Consider the following 22,510-nt stretch of genomic DNA (forward strand, 5'->3'; position numbering starts at 1 on the left):
CTCCCTGAGCTCTCTGTCCTTTTCTGCTGCCACCTCCCTGAGCTCTCAGCCCTCTTCTGCTGCCACCTCCCTGAGCTCTCTGCCCTCTTCTGCTGTTACCTCCCTGAGCTCTGTGCCCTCTTCTGCTGCCACCTCCCTGAGCTCTCTGCCCTCTTCTGCTGCCACCTCCCTGAGCTCTCTGCCCTCTTCTGCTGCCACCTCCCTGAGCTCTCTGTCCTTTTCTGCTGCCACCTCCCTGAGCTCTCAGCCCTCTTCTGCTGCCACCTCCCTGAGCTCTCAGCCCTCTTCTGCTGCCACCTCCCTGAGCTCTCTGCCCTCTTCTGCTGCTACCTCCCTGAGCTCTCAGCCCTCTTCTGCTGCCACCTCCCTGAGCTCTCAGCCCTCTTCTGCTGCCACCTCCCTGAGCTCTCAGCCCTCTTCTGCTGCCACCTCCCTGAGCTCTCTGCCCTCTTCTGCTGCCTCCACAGTGCCTTCCCCAGCCCATGTGCCGTGGAAGGCTGCCCCGGTTCTGTCTATGCTACTTTCAGGCTTTCCATTGATTCAGGCTCTGAGCTTTTGGCTATAAAGGGACATCTGTCCTGAGCTTGGATGAGCCGAGAACTCATTTCTGCATTTAACCCTCCGTTAGCCCAAACTGCAGAATAGGCGGCGAGCAGCAGGCAACTTAATCACCCATTTAAAGCCTCTCGTCTCGTACTTAAAGACCCATATACCTACAGAACACCACAGCTAATGCCGGCGCTAACGTCCTCCTATTGCATACAGATGTCTTTCTCTTTTTTTTCCCTTTTTTTTTTGCTACGAGCTCCGCTCATTGGTTCGCTGTTGCTGAGATCTCCCAGTGTCAACTCGTGTTAGAAGCTTCAGGTGCAAAAAAAAAAAAAAAGGGACAAAGGGTAAAAAAAAAAGGGATATATACAGTACACACGGCTGTATGCAGTCACCATGGTAACCTCCGGCTTGTATGGAACACTTAATCACACAGAGGGGGCTCGGTAAAGTGGAGGGGGCACCACGTCTCTCTCCTCTGACTTTCTTCAATCCCTTCCCACCATTAAAGTGTCTCAGCAGATAACCAAAGAGGCTGCAACTCCCCGGCACTGGCAGATGTCTCCAAGTTATTATCCGTGTCATCATCAGGAAAGTTCTGGTACGGAATTGTGCGAGCACTGCGGTAAAAAAAAAACACCCAACGTCAAGGGTTCTGCAATCCTTTCACGGCTCTTTCTTCCCCAAAATCTGCTTTGTCCAGAGTTCACGCGTTCATCCAATGGGTGGTGAAGACCTCCACTTGTCTTTGGTGTCTTTCCCAGGCTCTTGATGTACCCAACCCCTGGCATCTGCCAACTTGGGCATCCAACCCAACACCACCACCACCATCTCCCTCATCTGAGGCTTTCTGCAGACCTGCAAGCTGCAAACCTTAGGATTTGCTGGAGGAGGAAGCGGAGTTTACTTTGCCTCCTGTGTGTGGCTCGGGCTGATGCATTTTATCCATGCCTCTCTCTGTCTCTGCCTTCCCTCCCTCCTCTCTCTCTCTTTTTTTTCTCCTTTCACTCTCTCTTCCCCCACACATACACACATACTCTCTCTCTCTCTCTCCCTCTCATTCTCTCACTCTAATGTGTGATCTGGAAAGCTTATAAAAGCCTGATGTAATTCTTAATGCAGCCCCTGGCTACAAGGACTGGATCTAGATTCTCGGAGTAGCAAGAGGAAAAAAAAAAAAAGAAAAAGAATGAAAAATACCAGAGACAAGCAAATACATAGCGGCGGATCTTAAGCAAACAAACATCTCTCCGGGAAGCCCATTTTTTTTTTTGCGTGTGTGTGGTTTGTGGAAGAGCTTGGTTGAATCTGAAGACTTTGATGGTGTCATTGGATGGAATCATCTTCTTTGGATTTTTTCGAAACTGGGGATTTGCACCTGATTTCATCTGTCAACCCAAGGCTCCTCTTCTTCTTCTTCTTCATCATATCTATTCATTGTGAGGAGCAAGTTAAGGCATTAAAGCTGAAGACTTTACACAAATTGGGCATTGTGGTGGGGAGGATATGGCTTCTACTGGGCTACTTACTTAATACCTGGAATTTGCTTTAGAAGAAGAAGAGGAATTTGAAGTCCAAGGTAAGAGAAAGTCTAGATTATCCTTGTATGAGTTGGATTTCCATCATCCGTCTTCTTGGACAGGTTTGGATTTGGGCTGTTGAATACTCTTAATACCCAGTTAGATATGGCTTTCTTATACCATCCATATATATATATTTATTTATTTTTATGAAACTAGCAACTTTTATATTCTTCAACCCCCCCCTATAAATCTCACCACCCTTTCACCATCCAACCTGGTGAGCCACCAACATTTTGTACCTTGCCGAGCACATGAATGGCTAGCCGGGGAAGGAAGGAAAATAAATGTATGAATATTTGAGAAGGGAGATGAAAAAGGAGTATTATACTGTCATAAATAAATCAGTCCTTCAATAATACACAGACCCCGGGTTTAATATACACTGCTGCATTGGAGAGACAGCATTCCTGGGCGAGCAAGTGCTATCAGCACAGTGGGTCACTGGTGGACCCCCGCTACTGGAGCTCATGTTTGCACTATGGGAGTTGAGTTGATTAACCCAATGGGGGTCTTCTTTCATGTTGACGTTATTTTTTAAGGATTTGATGAGACATATTTTTTTCGTGTTCTTGCTCCATTGTATCCATTGGGTTATAGCTGTGTTTTCCAAGGTCTCATCCCTGTGGTTTAGGAGAGAGATAGCATATGCTCTTCTCATGATAATTCCTAAATGTCTTTCCCATAATGGATGAGCTCAGGTGCCTTTATTTCATTATTAAGGGCTGATTGTCTCTGTAATGACCTTTATGGCTCCCTTAATCATTGCTTATCAGCAAGTTCCTAAGAAGACGCCAGAATGCCAATGTATCTATTATGCATCACCGATGCCTTAAATGTTACATAGGGCTCCGACACCTTCAGTCTGCGGATGACTATATGAAGACTTAATCAGCGTGGGTAATTATTAGCTAACCTTGTCTGAATCATTGTGCTCGTAGGAGCTAATGGCACGTTGAGTTCATCTCATTTTTTTTTTTTATATTTTCCAATCATAAGCCTATCTGATTAAGGTTTGAGAATCCCAGACTTTGTAATTTAGTTATTAAAATGTAAATGCCATGGGCGGGAGAGGACAGAATATCAATGACTTCAGTCGAATATTAGAGTCAAGATGATTGGACATTAATATGATTTAAAGACCCCCAAAAAACCTCGGAGGAAGCATCAACATTCCCTTAGATCCTACAGAACTGATGGGCTCATTTTTAAGAATGGGGAAGATTGAATAATCTAGGGGACGTTTGGTGGGTTCTTTGGCACCTGATAAATGCATGTTTTGGGATGTCCATATCCTAAATCCCATAAGAGACTTGTTGACCAGGTGCTTGCAGCCAATGGACAGGACACCCATCGTAATGGGGTACCCTAAATCCCATAAGAGACATTGGGTCTATGATGACTTGTTGAGCAGGTGCTTGCAGCCAATGGACAGGACACCCATCGTAATGGGGTCCTTCGTCTACCAAGAGGGGTAAACTAGGTTTTTCTCCGGAGATTATGGATGTGCTGAAGTGCTACCTAATAGCACTGAGATTTCCACGCTCCTGTGCTATCCTACATTCCAAATGACTAATACTCGATAAGCGATTTAGCCCCAGCAAAGGCGAGAAAAATTTTCACTGCGAGTTTATGTCTTGTGATTGCACCTGGCTCTGGAAGGAAATGCTGAGAGCTTTCAAAAATAAACTGGGATTTTCTGCTCTATTTTAAGCCCTGGAATAAGGATTTTCCAGCCAATTCCTATATTTCAGATTATTTCCAATGTCATGATATTGACAATTAGTCCAACCTGAACGCCTTGGGCTGCTGATAAATTCGGAGAGGGGTCTTGTGACATCAAATGTTAAATGTTGCTCAATGTATCAATTTAAATTCAATATTCATAAAAATAGATACATTGGAAGTCATCGTTGCGTTGATCTGCATGATGTGTTTCTATCATTTGCTCTGCATCCATTTCTATAGAGGAATGCTATCATTTGCCCGTGCATCCATGGAGATAAAAAGTCTATGTAAATGGTGATTTTCGGGGTCATTGAGCATCAAAGACTCCCTTAATTGAGTTGTGAGTGGGTAGGGATGGCGCACGGTCACTAAGGCAGGCGCAGGCAGGACATGCTGAGACTTGTAGTGGGGATTGGAATACACAGAGACCATTGTTTGCTCTCATTGTCGACGCTCCATACTTGATTTGTTGCCTATCAATTGGCCCGAGCCGGTTCTCTAGGGTGGCAGCTAGTTAGTTTTCAATGGGGAAAATGAAATGATTTAAATCCCCGGAATGATTAAAGGTTCTCTTCTCGGAGAAGTGACAATTTGATCTCCGTCTCTCTCCCCTCTCTCTAACATCGGCCTGATGGATGTCTTTAAAATCATTGGCATTCTGGGCCAGGGGTTGGAAATTGACTTGAATGGTGATGCTGTGATTTAAGTCTTCAGGAAGAAGTGATGTATTGTTGCACAATTTCAGCCGCTGATTATGAGGTTTGCACGTGGGGTTTGTGGTGGCCTCGGCTAATTCATGTCACATTCTGCAGGAAGAGGAGGAGGAGGGGGTGAAGTAAATGCTTGTTAGGTTTTGAAATGGGCATCCAAATTACGCCTGGAGATTGAGCGACTGCTGTATAGAGATTTCATGCACCGCCTGGTACAGCGATATGTATCCGTAATACACAGGGTTAACCATAAACAGTGCACAACATATATTAACCATTACAAAGAGAAGATCCCCAGTAAAGCATGCCGGCTCTAAGGTCTTCATACCCATAGCGCATTGACTAATCTCGGGTATCATGCACAACATGCCTGGATGCTGCAGGGTTAATTTAATGATATAATAGATCAAAACCTTCCATAGACCTCGCCACCTTATTTATTTAATTTTTTTATTTATTTTTTAACTTTTCATCTATTTATTTGTTTTACTCGTTTGATACATTGTAAACGAAAAGATCAGACGAATTTTAAGTATCAATTCTTTTTACCATTCTCCCCATTCCTTTGCTTGTATTCTTTTTACCATTCTCCCCATTCCTTTGCTTGTATTCTTTTTACCATTCTCCCCATTCCTTTGCTTGTATTCTTTTTACCATTCTCCCCATTCCTTTGCTTGTTTCCATTAGGAAAAACTAAATTGTACCTGTTGATACAATTACCCTGAGCTATTTGCTAAGCCCAGCTCCCCTGGTGACTAGCCAACTGGATGATGCCGGTGCCTGCAATAGGCTCCATCGGGGAGTAGAGGGCGCCAGATAGTCACTTTCGCGCTTCTCTTGCAGAGGGAACGAGCTGCAAAGTGTTCTGTACAGCTGCGCTATAAACACTACAGAGGAAAACGACACAAAATAAAGCATCTCCGAGAGCCATGGCTTGAGATGCCGGTAGATGCCACGCTCGGCATGCCCCTTGATGTGCCACTAAAAGAAAAAAAAAAAAGCTAGAGAAAATGTAGTATGGCTGCCAGCATGTAGCTGCGCTAGATGTGGAAAGGTTAATCACATACGAAGCATGTGTGGGATCTGAAGTGTTTATGTCATGCAGTAGATTCATTAACCACTTCATCGCCACCAAACTGCCCTGAGCGTTGTCGTCATGTTACTGGTATTATTAGTCACCCCTTCAAGTATAGGAGAAAAAAATCAATAATTATGGGGGCAGTTATCTGCCTGCAAAATGTGCAATGGTGATATGTATAGAAATATTTCTAATGTAGAAAGCAATTATGTTTATAGCAGATACTGCAGAATTTATCTCCTATGGCCGATGAAGAGAGGCTTCTTCTTACCAGGACTAGGGTTCAAATGATGCCATAACCCCATGTCTAAATACCTTGGCCAAAGCAAATTGGCTTGTTGGTCTTCCCTGGCATTGGCCCCTGTTGCCTCTTAGCTCCAATAGCTAAAACAGAATAGATCCCCTCCCACCACAGTACCAGCAAATACCACAAATCCCATCCTTTTTTTTTAACGGCCTTTGGCTTAATCTCGAGCCAATGTGACTTGATTTATGGAAGGATCGATCTTGTGCAAGCCTAAATAGGTCTACAAAAGGTCTTCTCCACTGTTTTCTTGATAGTATCATGCCATCGGGTTGCTGGTCTTCCTCTTCACCTTCTTCCTTTTATTCTTTCGACCATGATGTCCTCCAGTGATTGCTCTCTTCGTATGATGTGTCCAAAGTAAGCGACTTGACGTATGAACGCTCTGTAGGAAGATTGATCTCATGCAAGCCTAGATAAGTCCATCAGGGTCTTCTCCACCGTTATCTTGATAGTATTAGGTCATCGGGTTGCTGGTTTTCCTCTTCACCTTGTTCCTTCTATTCTTCTGACCATGATGTCCTTCTCCAGTGATTACTCTCTTTTTTATGATGTGTCCAAAGTAGGCAAGTCGTAGCTTGGTGATCCTTGCTTCAAGTGACATATCTGGTTTGATTTGTTCTAAGATTGATCTGATTGTTCTTCTTGCCATCCATGGTATTGATAACATCCTTCTCCAGCACCACATTTCGATTCCTCCTAGCCATGAGAAAATTGTGTCCAAGTCACAAGCTAAACCGATTGTTACCTGGAAAATAAGCGGTGACTGGGGGTCTCTTTACGAAGTGGAGATTAGTTCAGTCCACTTCACCATTGCCCATGATAAGATGTCTCTCCAAGACATAGAGCCATTCAGACTGATCCAATACTGCATATTGGACAAGGAAATCTTCCCTGTTTCCTTGGATCCAAGGCAGGATCATCTCATGACTTTCATTCTGCCACTGTAATGCTCTTCTCTGTACAATGCCCCATACTCTCCCTGGAACCATGCATGGCCAGGTCAAAAGAAGACATGAGTCTTTAGGATTTTTTTTTAGATTGAATTTTCATGTATCCATGGTATTGACTATCAGAGTCAAAATGTGACCACTTGGTCAGCTCTATAGTAGCCATGAAGTCCAAAATCATTTAGAAAAGAGGCATGTTTGGTGAAAACTGAGCCGTTGTCCATTTTATAAGAAAAGTAATAAAATTGTTGACCAATGTCAAAATCATTTTGAAAACCTCAACATGATACAATGCTACATTCGATGGATGTTCAACTCAACTGGTCTTGTTTGATGGCTATGAATGCACCTGCTCTCCCGTCAACATCAGTAGACATTACGGCTCTAAGGATCTGACGCAGTAACCATAAATAAAGGCAAATATAAAAATTCCTCAAAATGCCCTTTTTGATCATCCGTTTGGTGATCTTCTCCTTTAACAGGTTTCCTTTCTTCTTTGCTTGTCGTTGATACTTATAAAGTCCAGGTAGAGATTGTGTCTATAGCTGGCCATGCACGTTAGAATAAAGTCGGTTGAGCCCTTCAATTTCACTCACGGACCCTTTAGTTTGTATAGAATGCTCCCGACTCTGCCCAAATAAGAAGGTGTTTGGGAAAAGAAAGATCAGACACTTTCAACGTCAATGCTTAGTTGTTTTGTTCCCAGAGGAGATAAGTTGCACCCAAAGCTCTCTGGCAGTGACTTACTGCCTTTACCTCATTGAGAACACATGCATGCTCCATTACAATGACAGCGCATGTATATGGGTGGTTGGGAAGGTGTTTGGTAATCATTTATCTGACCTGTAAGGTCAACCTGAGAAGAAAGTTTTGGCTATGACACTATATGGGGAACCATCTTCTCGTTGGGATGGATCTTGAAAAGTAAAGCTGTCCATACACAATGGTCATCCGGCATTCTTCACCCTAAACGTGTATGCTCTGCTGAGCATGCGTGTGTTTTCAATCAGGAGGGAGGAACCTTCTACGGGAACAAAATATGTGCCACCCAACATTCCTAATCTGCTATCAAGGGAGAGTGTGGACAACCCCATAGACCTTCCATGGTCAGTTGGTCCCACCAAAATTGTTGGGTTTGACCAACTGTCATCCCACCGAATGGGATCTGTGAGTTGGTATCCAATAAACTGGTATCATGGGGAGGACTATGGGACATTGGGTGTTTTCAGAGAGTTGTAGAGGTTGGAATATCCATGATGAACCAACTGTAGAATCACTGATGGTGACCTTTACAAAGATCACAATGTCCATTTACTTTAAGAAAATGTCCGCATCCAATTATTCTGCCCCCATTTATGCAAAAATATTCAAAAGTAGAAAGAAAAATTGAGACCAAAACTTGAACCAGACATAAAATCCGTCAGATCAAGCTGCCTGTGCCTCCCGATGACGTCCTTCTCTCCCCTCGGCTTCTCTACGCTCGGTCGGAGAGCTCCAGTCTATAGAGTGGAATGAAAAAAAAAAATAATAATATAATGGCAAATTCCCGTGAGAATACATTTAATTGGCTACGTTCCCGTTAATTAGAGGAAACATACAATCAGTCTTACACGGCTTTGTGGTCTTGAACTTTAGGGAATATTCAATTAACATATACGGTTGTGGCCTTGTTTATATGAACTTTTTTTTTTTTCCCATCCTGAATGACACACAGATGAAGCGGCGTTTATTGAAGCATTGACACCAGTTTGGTCCTGCAGTGAAAATAAGGACAAACTGGATGTTTTATGGACATCTGATCCCAATGTAGTTTTTATAGGGGACTTTTGGTTTTGTTCATGTTGCCTCGCTCCTATAGAGTCCGAGCAAAAATAACGGCACTACTTAGACCTCGTAAGTAATTTTGTATTTTATCTTGGGGAATTCCTTTATTAACAAACCAATTAACCTACAGATATAGTATGCGCTACAAGAGCTAATGGACTACTCTGAAGAGTTCAGCAATTTCCGAGCACTGACTCTCATGCTGACCTACAAAGTTCCAGGATGAACTCAAACATTCCATATTTAAAGGGTTTGCCCAGAATTGGAAAAACATGGCTTCTTTCTTGCATAAGTAGCACCACACCCGTCTAGAGGAGGAGCACTCATGATGATTGACAGTTCAGACCAGTGGCATGGCTGAGCCGCTAGTAAGAACTCTGCGCTACCAGCAAAGGTAGCTTGACCTCTGCAGCACCAGAGGAGCGCAGGGGGCACACGTCCAACAATCCGGTCAACTTCAAAACAGAGCTTGCACTTTTTATAGCAAAGAGCTTGTAAGCGCCGTGCTGAGCCTAGGAAAACGGCCACCACTGATGATGGACTGCAGAGTTGGCTGGTAACTGAGGCAACAAACAGTAAAACATAAAATCCCTCTGTTTTTTGAGAATGGAAAAGATTTTTAATGAAAGGTAAATTGCAAAGGTTTTACAAGCAGGTTGCAATTTTTACCCATTTTGAATGCTGAGAAATTCCCTTTGCACATTGTCTATTAGACTAATCCAATGGAAAATGGATAAATGAAAAAATGCTGGTGTACTTGTGGCAGATTGGATGATGGGCAGCACGGGCCCCGCGGGCCACTGGCCCTATGCATCTGCCATATTAGGACCTTTCCAAGCCTCATCCTCAGGGCGAGGAGGAGACACGACCTGCATTCGCCCCCCCATCCTTCCATTGGAGAGAATGGATATCTCGCAGTGATATATTGTGAGTTCAGGAAATAATATACGAGAGTCACGAAATCCAATCGTGCAGCCGGAATATGTCCTTGACTAATTTAATAAAAATATCAATTTCTCACAATCAATAACACTAATAATAAAATAATCTTGCACTCACTGCCATCAAATATCCGAGCGAATGCCGGCCGGGTCTATTTCAAGGTTGGCTACACAATTGGATATTTATTTATTTATTTATTTTTTTTAATGGTGGAAAATCTGAAGTCGCTCAGTTATAAAGAGAAGATAGTGGAAGACGACGGCTTCAATTGTATTATAATATTTTAATCTTTTAAAGGGGTTTTTCCATGATAAGAAAACATGAGCTGCTTTTCTTTTTTCCTTTCTTCTCCGTGATTAATACTGCAGCTATGCCCAACTGAAGAAAATATGTCTATAAAAAAAAACAAAAAAAAAACCTTTAATTATCTAGTAATATTATATAAATGTATTTTGAACTGCAGTATCACTAACAACCACAAGGGGTGCTGCATAATACAAGATGTCAAGTAAAAAGCCAGTAACGCTAACCATTTTTGGAACTCGATTTATGGACTTGAATGATTCCTTTTAAAGGGATATAAATTATTTTTACAAGCACTTGGTTTGATATCATCCCTTTAAATGACTTTTGCAGGGGGTTAAAATTAGTTTTAGGGCTCATTTGGTATATAAAAAGAAGAAAAGAAGTAATACTCGCCCTCCCCGAACCCCTGCAACCTCCCGATTAGTTTCTTACTTGGTCACAACTGGTCTGTTCTTTCCAGACCCAATGGATGGGATGGCCACTCAATCAATTACTTGCTGCTTAGGTGACCCACGTCAGCCACTAATTGACGGAGCAGACATTTCTACCCATCTATGGTGGCACCAAAAAGTAGAGACTGTTTGGGACTGGGTAAGAGTCTGACCGGGAGCTTCGAGGGATCAGTGAGAGTATTACTTCTTTTATTTTCTTATACCACTCTGAGACCTTTAAAAAAAATGTTATCACCTCCAACAAAGTCTTTACAACAATGCTCCAGACATGAGAACAAGGTTACTTGCTTATTACCTTTCTTCAACTGCTTTAGAAAGTCCAATGATGGGGGTCAGAGGCCTTATACTGTACCTAAAGGGGACTACAAAGCCTGTGTTGTGTAAACTAAAGGAAAAGAGTTGTAAAAAAAAATAGTAAAAAGGATAATTGGTGTTTTATAGGTCTGGCACTCGCTACTTATCACTTGAGAAGAAGTCTTTAAAATGGTGTCAGGGGACAAACAAAACACAAGATACAGCATTATTGTCTCATAAACATATTGCCCACATACATGCATAATAAAAAAAGCACCTTGTGACACCTAATAAGTGAGTAGCTCCTGAAAGCTAATAAATAAGTGCCCCCCTTACTTCAGTGTTAACCACTTTTACTTTCATTTAAACAAACTATATGCTATAATCTTCAGACAGATTCCTTTCTTCTTCTTCTTTGCTGCGTGGCGTTTATTAATATTTATTTACTGCTTCGTCGGAATCTTCTGGGAATATGTAAGCAATTTCTCCTATTGAGAAAATAGGACTTGAAGAACAAGATTGGATAATTCTACCCTCCGGCAACAGCATCCACCTCTATATAAATAAAGCAGCTCCATAAATCCACAATTTGCCATGTACACTCTTCCTGTATTCACACTCTATATCAATCCAGCAGCATTCTGCCAGCCAGACCTGCACAATCCCGACCCACAAATCTAAGGAGTCTGCAGATGAAAGTAAAAGATATTGTAGAGGAAAATGTAACAGAAAGAAACGTTGTATACAATGATAGATTCAGATAATAAACCCAGAGTCCAGATAATGGACCCTGCTAATAATAAAGCAGGGTCCAGATAATAAACCAAAGTCCAGAAAATAAGTATGGGATGAGATAATGAACCAGAGTCCAGATAATGAGTGCAACTCCTGATTGTAAAGCAGGGTCCAGATAATAACCAAGAGTCCAGATAATGAGTGCAACTCCTGATTATAAAGCAGGGTCCAGATAATAACCAAGAGTCCAGATAATGAGTACAACTCCTGATTATAAAGCAGGGTCCAGATAATAACCAAGAGTCCAGATAATGAGTGCAACTCCTGATAATAAAGCAGGGTCCAGATAATAACCAAGAGTCCAGATAATGAGTACAACTCCTGATTATAAAGCAGGGTCCAGATAATAACCAAGAGTCCAGATAATGAGTGCAACTCCTGATTATAAAGCAGGGTCCAGATAATAACCAAGAGTCCAGATAATGAGTACAACTCCTGATTATAAAGCAGGGTCCAGATAATAACCAAGAGTCCAGATAATGAGTGCAACTCCTGATTATAAAGCAGGGTCCAGATAATAACCAAGAGTCCAGATAATGAGTACAACTCCTGATTATAAAGCAGGGTCCAGATAATAACCAAGAGTCCAGATAATGAGTGCAACTCCTGATTATAAAGCAGGGTCCAGATAATAACCAAGAGTCCAGATAATGAGTACAACTCCTGATTATAAAGCAGGGTCCAGATAATAACCAAGAGTCCAGATAATGAGTGCAACTCCTGATTATAAAGCAGGGTCCAGATAATAACCAAGAGTCCAGATAATGAGTATAACTACTGATTATAAAGCAGGGTCCAGATAATAACCAAGAGTCCAGATAATGAGTACAACTCCTGATTATAAAGCAGGGTCCAGATAATAACCAAGAGTCCATATAATGAGTGCAACTCCTGATAATAAAGCAGAGTCCAGATAATAACCCAGAGTCCAGATAATGAGTGCAACTCCTGATAATAAAGCAGGGTCCAGATAATAACCAAGAGTCCAGATAATGAGTGCAACTCCTGATTATAAAGCAGGGTCCAGATAATAACCCAGAGTCCAGATAATGAGTGCAACTCCTGATAATAAAGCAGGGTCCAGATAATAACCCAGAGTCCAGATAATGAGTGCAACTCCTGATAATAAAGCAGGGTCCAGATAATAACCAAGAGTCCAGATAATGAGTGCAACTCCTGATAATAAAGCAGGGTCAGGATAATAACCAAGAGTCCAGATAATGAGTGCAACTCCTGATTATAAAGCAGGATCCAGATAATAAACCCGAGTCCGGATAATAAATATGGGACGAGATAATGAACCAGAGTCCAGAAAATGAGTGCAACTCCTGATTATAAAGCAGGGTCCAGATAATAAACCCGGGTCCAGATAATAAGTATGGAACGAGATAATGAACCAGAGTCCAGATAATGAGTGAAACTCATGATCATAAAGTAGAGTCCAGATGATAACCCTGGGTCCAGATAATAAATGAAAGTCCAGATAATGAGTATGGGACGAGATAATAAACCAGAGTCCATATAATAAACCAGAGGCCAGATAATAAACCAAAATCTAGATAATAATACAGAGTTCAGCTAATGAATATGAGCATAAATAATAAACCAGAGTCCAGATAATAAGTATGGGACAAGACAATGAACCAGAGTCCAGATTAGAAGTGCAACTCCTGATAATAAAGCAGTGGCAGACAGATTCCCAGTGATGTTACCGCTGATCTCTAGTGATAGATAGACACAGTTTTCAGTGATGTCACTGCTGATCTCTAATGATCTCTACTGATGGATAAGCGGCATTATCAGTGGTGTCACCGCTGATCTCTGGTGATGGATAGGCGGCATTCTCAGTGATGTCACCGCTGATCTCTGGTGATGGATAGGAGGCATTCTCAGTGATGTCACCGCTGGTCTCTAGTGATGGATAGGCGGCATTCTCAGTGATGTCACTGCTGATCTCTGGTGATGGATAGGCGGCATTCTCAGTGATGTCACCGCTGGTCTCTAGTGATGGATAGGCGGCATTCTCAGTGGTGTCACCGCTGATCTCTGGTGATGGATAGGCGGCATTCTCAGTGATGTCACCACTGATCTCTAGTGATGGATAGGCGGCATTCTCAGTGATGTCACCGCTGATCTCTGGTGATGGATAGGCGGCGTTCTCAGTGATGTCACCGCTGATCTCTGGTGATGGATAGGCAGCATTCTCAGTGATGTCACCGCTGATCTCTGGTGATGGATAGGCGGCATTCTCAGTGATGTCACCGCTGATCTCTGGTGATGGATAGGCGGCATTCTCAGTGATGTCACCGCTGATCTCTGGTGATGGATAGGCGGCATTCTCAGTGATGTCACCGCTGATCTCTAGTGGTGGATAGGCGGCATTCTCAGTGATGTCACCGCTGATCTCTGGTGATGGATAGGCGGCATTCTCAGTGATGTCACCGCCGATCTCTGGTGATGGATAGGCGGCATTCTCAGTGATGGCACCGCTGATCTCTAGTGATGGATAGGCCGCATTCTCAGTGATGTCACCGCTGATCTCTAGTGATGGATAGGTGGCATTCTCAGTGATGTCACCGCTGATCTCTAGTGATGGATAGGAGGCATTCTCAGTGATATAACCGCTGATCTCTGGTGATGGATAGGCCGCATTCTCAGTGATATAACCGCTGATCTCTAGTGATGGATAGGCCGCATTCTCAGTGATGTCACCGCTGATCTCTAGTGATGGATAGGCGGCATTCTCAGTGATGTCACCTCTGATCTCTAGTGATGGATAGGTAGCATTCTCAGTGATGTCACCGCTGATCTCTAGTGATGCATAGGAATCATTCTCAGTGATGTCACCGCTGATCTCTGGTGATGGATAGGCGGCATTCTCAGTGATGTCACAGCTGATCTCTGGTGATGGATAAGCGGCATTCTCAGTGATGTCACCTCTGATCTCTAGTGATGGATAGGCGGCATTCTCAGTGATGTCACCGCTGATCTCTGGTGATGGATAGGCGGCATTCTCAGTGATATCACCGCTGATCTCTAGTGATGGATAGGAGGCATTCTCAGTGATGTCACCTCTGATCTCTGGTGATGGATAGGCGGCATTCTCAGTGATGTCACCGCTGATCTCTGGTGATGGATAGGAGGCATTCTCAGTGATGTCACCTCTGATCTCTAGTGATGGATAGGAGGCATTCTCAGTGATGTCACTGCTGATCTCTGGTGATGGATAGGCGGCATTCTCAGTGATGTCACCGCTGATCTCTAGTGATGGATAGGCGGCATTCTCAGTGATGTCACAGCTGATCTCTGGTGATGGATAGGAGGCATTCTCAGTGATGTCACCGCTGATCTCTGGTGATGGATAGGAGGCATTCTCAGTGATGTCACCTCTGATCTCTAGTGATGGATAGGAGGCATTCTCAGTGATGTCACTGCTGATCTCTGGTGATGGATAGGCGGCATTCTCAGTGATGTCACCTCTGATCTCTGGTGATGGATAGGCGGCATTCTCAGTGATGTCACCTCTGATCTCTGGTGATGGATAGGCGGCATTCTCAGTGATGTCACGACTGATCTCTAGTGATGGATAGGCGGCATTCTCAGTGATGTCACTGCTGATCTCTGGTGATGGATAGGAGGAATTCTCAGTGATGTCACCGCTGATCTCTGATGATGGATAGGCAGCATTCTCAGTGATGTCACCGCTGATCTCTGGTGATGGATAGGCGGCATTCTCAGTGATGTCACCGCTGATCTCTGGTGATGGATAGGAGGCATTCTCAGTGATGTCACCGCTGATCTCTGGTGATGGATAGGGGGCATTCTCAGTGATGTCACCGCTGATCTCTGGTGATCGATAGGAGGCATTCTCAGTGATGTCACCGCTGATCTCTGGTGATGGATAGGCGGCATTCTCAGTGATGTCACCTCTGATCTCTGGTGATGGATAGGTGGCATTCTCAGTGATGTCACCGCTGATCTCTAATGATGGATAGGCGGCATTCTCAGTGATGTCACCGCTGATCTCTGGTGATGGATAGGCGGCATTCTCAGTGATGTCACTGCTGATCTCTAGTGATGGATAGGCGGCATTCTCAGTGATGTCACCGCTGATCTCTGGTGATGGATAGGCGGCATTCTCAGTGATGTCACCGCTGATCTCTGGTGATGGATAGACGGCATTCTCAGTGATGTCACCGCTGATCTCTAGTGATGGATAGGAGGCATTCTCAGTGATGTCACCTCTGATCTCTGGTGATGGATAGGCGGCATTCTCAGTGATGTCACCGCTGATCTCTGGTGATGGATAGGAGGCATTCTCAGTGATATCACCTCTGATCTCTAGTGATGGATAGGAGACATTCTCAGTGATGTCACTGCTGATCTCTGGTGATGGATAGGCGGCATTCTCAGTGATGTCACCGCTGATCTCTAGTGATGGATAGGCGGCATTCTCAGTGATGTCACAGCTGATCTCTGGTGATGGATAGGAGGCATTCTCAGTGATGTCACCGCTGATCTCTGGTGATGGATAGGAGGCATTCTCAGTGATGTCACCTCTGATCTCTAGTGATGGATAGGAGGCATTCTCAGTGATGTCACTGCTGATCTCTGGTGATGGATAGGCGGCATTCTCAGTGATGTCACCTCTGATCTCTGGTGATGGATAGGAGGAATTCTCAGTGATGTCACCGCTGATCTCTGATGATGGATAGGCAGCATTCTCAGTGATGTCACCGCTGATCTCTGGTGATGGATAGGCGGCATTCTCAGTGATGTCACCGCTGATCTCTGGTGATGGATAGGAGGCATTCTCAGTGATGTCACCGCTGATCTCTGGTGATGGATAGGGGGCATTCTCAGTGATGTCACCGCTGATCTCTGGTGATCGATAGGAGGCATTCTCAGTGATGTCACCGCTGATCTCTGGTGATGGATAGGCGGCATTCTCAGTGATGTCACCTCTGATCTCTGGTGATGGATAGGTGGCATTCTCAGTGATGTCACCGCTGATCTCTAGTGATGGATAGGCGGCATTCTCAGTGATGTCACCGCTGATCTCTGGTGATGGATAGGCGGCATTCTCAGTGATGTCACTGCTGATCTCTAGTGATGGATAGGCGGCATTCTCAGTGATGTCACCGCTGATCTCTGGTGATGGATAGGCGGCATTCTCAGTGATGTCACCGCTGATCTCTGGTGATGGCTAGGAGGCATTCTCAGTGATGTCACCGCTAATCTCTAGTGATGGATAGGCGGCATTCTCAGTGATGTCACCGCTGATCTCTGGTGATGGCTAGGAGGCATTCTCAGTGATGTCACCGCTGATCTCTGGTGATGGATAGGCGGCATTCTCAGTGATGTCACCGCTGATCTCTGGTGATGGATAGACGGCATTCTCAGTGATGTCACCGCTGATCTCTAGTGATGGATAGGAGGCATTCTCAGTGAAGTCACCGCTGATCTCTGGTGATGGATAGGCGGCATTCTCAGTGATGTCACTGGTGATCTCTGGTGATGGATAGGTGGCATTCTCAGTGATGTCACCGCTGATCTCTGGTGATGGATAGGCGGCATTCTCAGTGATATAACCGCTGATCTCTGGTGATGGATAGGAGGCATTCTCAGTGATGTCACCTCTGATCTCTAGTGATGGATAGGAGGTATTCTCAGTGATGTCACCGCTGATCTCTGGTGATGGATAGGCGGCATTCTCAGTGATGTCACCGCTGATCTCTAGTGATGGATAGGCGGCATTCTCAGTGATGTCACCGCTGATCTCTGGTGATGGATACGCGGCATTCTCAGTGATGTCACCGCTGATCTCTGGTGATGGCTAGGAGGCATTCTCAGTGATGTCACCGCTGATCTCTAGTGATGGATAGGCGGCATTCTCAGTGATGTCACCGCTGATCTCTGGTGATGGCTAGGAGGCATTCTCAGTGATGTCACCGCTGATCTCTGGTGATGGAGAGGCGGCATTCTCAGTGATGTCACCGCTGATCTCTGGTGATGGATAGACGGCATTCTCAGTGATGTCACCGCTGATCTCTAGTGATGGATAGGAGGCATTCTCAGTGAAGTCACCGCTGATCTCTGGTGATGGATAGGCGGCATTCTCAGTGATGTCACTGCTGATCTCTGGTGATGGATAGGTGGCATTCTCAGTGATGTCACCGCTGATCTCTGGTGATGGATAGGCGGCATTCTCAGTGATGTAACCGCTGATCTCTGGTGATGGATAGGAGGCATTCTCAGTGATGTCACCTCTGATCTCTGGTGATGGATAGGCGGCATTCTCAGTGATGTCACTGCTGATCTCTGGTGATGGATAGGCGGCATTCTCAGTGATGTCACCGCTGATCTCTAGTGATGGATAGGTGGCATTCTCAGTGATGTCACGACTGATCTCTAGTGATGGATAGGCGGCATTCTCAGTGATGTCACTGCTGATCTCTTGTGATGGATAGGAGGAATTCTCAGTGATGTCACCGCTGATCTCTGGTGATGGATAGGCAGCATTCTCAGTGATGTCACCGCTGATCTCTGGTGATGGATAGGCGGCATTCTCAGTGATGTCACCGCTGATTTCTGGTGATGGATAGGAGGCATTCTCAGTGATGTCACCGCTGATCTCTGGTGATGGATAGGCGGCATTCTCAGTGATGTCACCGCTGATCTCTGGTGATGGATAGGAGGCATTCTCAGTGATGTCACCGCTGATCTCTGGTGATGGATAGGCGGCATTCTCAGTGATGTCACCTCTGATCTCTGGTGATGGATAGGAGGCATTCTCAGTGATGTCACCGCTGATCTCTAGTGATGGATAGGCGGCATTCTCAGTGATGTCACCGCTGATCTCTGGTGATGGATAGGCGGCATTCTCAGTGATGTCACCGCTGATCTCTAGTGATGGATAGGCGGCATTCTCAGTGATGTCACCGCTGATCTCTGGTGATGGCTAGGAGGCATTCTCAGTGATGTCACCGCTGATCTTTGGTGATGGATAGGAGGCATTCTCAGTGATGTCACCGCTGATCTCTGGTGATGGATAGGCGGCATTCTCAGTGATGTCACCGCTGATCTCTAGTGATGGATAGGCGGCATTCTCAGTGATGTCACCTCTGATCTCTGGTGATGGATAGGCGGCATTCTCAGTGATGTCACCGCTGATCTCTGGTGATGGATAGGCGGCATTCTCAGTGATGTCACTGCTGATCTCTAGTGATGGATAGGCGGCATTCTCAGTGATGTCACTGCTGATCTCTAGTGATGGATAGGAGGCATTCTCAGTGATGTCACGACTGATCTCTAGTGATGGATAGGCGGCATTCTCAGTGATGTCACCGCTGATCTCTGGTGATGGATAGGCGGCATTCTCAGTGATGTCACCGCTGATCTCTGGTGATGGATAGGCGGCATTCTCAGTGATGTCACCGCTGATCTCTGGTGATGGATAGGCGGCATTCTCAGTGATGTCACCGCTGATCTCTGGTGATGGATAGGCGGCATTCTCAGTGATGTGACTGCTGATCTCTGGTGATGGATAGGCGGCATTCTCAGTGATGTCACGACTGATCTCTAGTGATGGATAGGCGGCATTCTCAGTGATGTCACCGCTGATCTCTGGTGATGGATAGGCATCATTCTCAGCGATGTTACCCCTGATCTCTGGTGATGCATAGGAGGCATTCTCAGTGATGTCATTGCTGATCTCTAGTGATGGATAGGAGGCATTCTCAGTGATGTCACTGCTGATCTCTAGTGATGGATAGGCGGCATTCTCAGTGATGTCACGACTGATCTCTAGTGATGGATAGGCGGCATTCTCAGTGATGTCACCGCTAATCTCTGGTGATGGATAGGCATCATTCTCAGCGATGTTACCCCTGTTCTCTGGTGATGCATAGGAGGCATTCTCAGTGATGTCATTGCTGATCTCTAGTGATGGATAGGAGGCATTCTCAGTGATGTCACTGCTGATCTCTAGTGATGGATAGGCGGCATTCTCAGTGATGTCACGACTGATCTCTAGTGATGGATAGGCGGCATTCTCAGTGATGTCACCGCTAATCTCTGGTGATGGATAGGCATCATTCTCAGTGATGTCACCGCTGATCTCTGGTGATGGATAGGCGGCATTCTCAGTGATGTCACCTCTGATCTCTGGTGATGGATAGGAGGCATTCTCAGTGATGTCACCGCTGATCTCTAGTGATGGATAGGCGGCATTCTCAGTGATGTCACGACTGATCTCTAGTGATGGATAGGCGGCATTCTCAGTGATGTCACCGCTAATCTCTGGTGATGGATAGGCATCATTCTCAGCGATGTTACCCCTGATCTCTGGTGATGGATAGGAGGAATTCTCAGTGATGTCATTGCTGATCTCTAGTGATGGATAGGCGGCATTCTCAGTGATGTCACCGCTGATCTCTGGTGATGGATAGGAGGCATTCTCAGCGATGTTACCTCTGATCCCTGGTGATGGATAGGAGGCATTCTCAGTGATGTCACCGCTGATCTCTGGTGATGGATAGGCGGCATTCTCAGTGATGTCACCTCTGATCTCTGGTGATGGATAGGAGGCATTCTCAGCGATGTTACCCCTGATCTCTGGTGATGGATAGGCGGCATTCTCAGTGATGTCACTGCTGATCTCTGGTGATGTATAGGAGGCATTCTCAGTGATGTCACTGCTGATCTCTGGTGATGGATAGGTGGCATTCTCAGCGATGTTACCCCTGATCTCTAGTGATGTATAGGAGGCATTCTCAGTGATGTCACTGCTGATCTCTGGTGATGGATAGGCGGCATTCTCAGTGATGTCACCGCTGATCTCTGGTGATGGATAGGCGGCATTCTCAGTGATGTCACCGCTGATCTCTGGTGATGGATAGGCGGCATTCTCAGTGATGTCACTTCTGATCTCTGGTGATGTATAGGCGGCATTCTCAGTGATGTCACCGCTGATCTCTGGTGATGGATAGGCGGCATTCTCAGTGATGTCACCGCTGATCTCTGGTGATGGATAGGCGGCATTCTCAGTGATGTGACTGCTGATCTCTGGTGAAGGATAGGCGGCATTCTCAGTGATGTCACGACTGATCTCTAGTGATGGATAGGCGGCATTCTCAGTGATGTCACCGCTGATCTCTGGTGATGGATAGGCATCATTCTCAGCGATGTTACCCCTGATCTCTGGTGATGCATAGGAGGCATTCTCAGTGATGTCATTGCTGATCTCTAGTGATGGATAGGAGGCATTCTCAGTGATGTCACCGATGATCTCTAGTGATGGATAGGCGGCATTCTCAGTGATGTCACGACTGATCTCTAGTGATGGATAGGCGGCATTCTCAGTGATGTCACCGCTAATCTCTGGTGATGGATAGGCATAATTCTCAGCGATGTTACCCCTGATCTCTGGTGATGCATAGGAGGCATTCTCAGTGATGTCACCGCTGATCTCTAGTGATGGATAGGCGGCATTCTCAGTGATGTCACGACTGATCTCTAGTGATGGATAGGCGGCATTCTCAGTGATGTCACCGCTAATCTCTGGTGATGGATAGGCATCATTCTCAGCGATGTTACCCCTGATCTCTGGTGATGGATAGGCGGCATTCTCAGTGATGTCATTGCTGATCTCTAGTGATGGATAGGCGGCATTCTCAGTGATGTCACCGCTGATCTCTGGTGATGGATAGGAGGCATTCTCAGCGATGTTACCTCTGATCCCTGGTGATGGATAGGAGACATTCTCAGTGATGTCACCGCTGATCTCTAGTGATGGATAGGCGGCATTCTCAGTGATGTCACCTCTGATCTCTGGTGATGGATAGGAGGCATTCTCAGCGATGTTACCCCTGATCTCTGGTGATGGATAGGCGGCATTCTCAGTGATGTCACTGCTGATCTCTGGTGATGTATAGGAGGCATTCTCAGTGATGTCACTGCTGATCTCTGGTGATGGATAGGAGGCATTCTCAGTGATGTCACAGCTGATCTCTGGTGATGGATAGGTGGCATTCTCAGCGATGTTACCCCTGATCTCTAGTGATGTATAGGAGGCATTCTCAGTGATGTCACTACTGATCTCTGGTGATGGATAGGCGGCATTCTCAGTGATGTCACCGCTGATCTCTGGTGATGGATAGGCGGCATTCTCAGTGATGTCACCGCTGATCTCTGGTGATGGATAGGCGGCATTCTCAGTGATGTCACTTCTGATCTCTGGTGATGTATAGGCGGCATTCTCAGTGATGTCACCGCTGATCTCTGGTGATGGATAGGCGGCATTCTCAGTGATGTCACCGCTGATCTCTGGTGATGGATAGGCGGCATTCTCAGTGATGTCACCGCTGATCTCTGGTGATGGATAGGCGGCATTCTCAGTGATGTCACCGCTGATCTCTGGTGATGGATAGGCGGCATTCTCAGTGATGTCACCTCTGATCTCTGGTGATGTATAGGCGGCATTCTCAGTGATGTCACCGCTGATCTCTGGTGATGGATAGGCGGCATTCTCAGTGATGTGAACAGTACATGTGAAAAAGACTTAGGTATACTAATAGATCATAGACTGAACATGAGTCAACAGTGTGATGCAGCAGCAAAAAAGGCAAATACAATTCTGGGATGTATTAGCAGAAGCATACAGTCTAGATCACGTGAAGTCATTATCGGTCTTTACTCCTCTTTGGTCAGACCTCATCTGGAATACTGTGTACAGTTTTGGGCACCACATTTTAAAAAAGACATAGACAAACTGGAGCAAGTTCAGAGAAGAGCGACCAGAATGGTGACTGGTCTGCAAACCATGTCCTATGAGGAACGGTTGCAGGAATTGGGAATGTTTAGCTTGCAAAAAAGAAGACTGAGAGGAGACCTAATAGCTGTCTACAAATATGTCAAGGGCTGTCACATTGTAGAAGGATCATCTTTATTCTCATTTGCACAAGGAAAGACTAGAAGCAATGGGATGAAACTAAATGG

At 45.3% G+C, this 22,510-nt stretch overlaps 1 protein-coding gene across 8 annotated transcripts in view; it reads left to right on the top strand.

The window, feature by feature from the left end:
• The first annotated feature begins 936 nt into the window (after positions 1-936).
• The window catches only part of ADGRB1 (adhesion G protein-coupled receptor B1), a 911,276-nt gene continuing 889,702 nt past the window's right edge, over positions 937-22,510 (top strand). For 3 of the 8 annotated variants that reach the window (XM_073679961.1, XM_073679962.1, XM_073679963.1), the window contains exon 1: positions 940-2,128. The gene's annotated coding sequence lies outside the window, so the exon portion shown is untranslated. Of the gene's footprint in view, positions 2,129-22,510 lie in introns of all 8 variants that reach the window. The other 5 variants (XM_073679964.1, XM_073679965.1, XM_073679966.1 and 2 more) reach the window with 3 other exon arrangements.

The sequence above is a fragment of the Phyllobates terribilis genome, unplaced genomic scaffold (assembly GCF_046119375.1).
Source record: "Phyllobates terribilis strain yellow unplaced genomic scaffold, ASM4611937v1 Scaffold_4__5_contigs__length_816908805, whole genome shotgun sequence".
NCBI lineage: Eukaryota > Metazoa > Chordata > Amphibia > Anura > Dendrobatidae > Phyllobates > Phyllobates terribilis.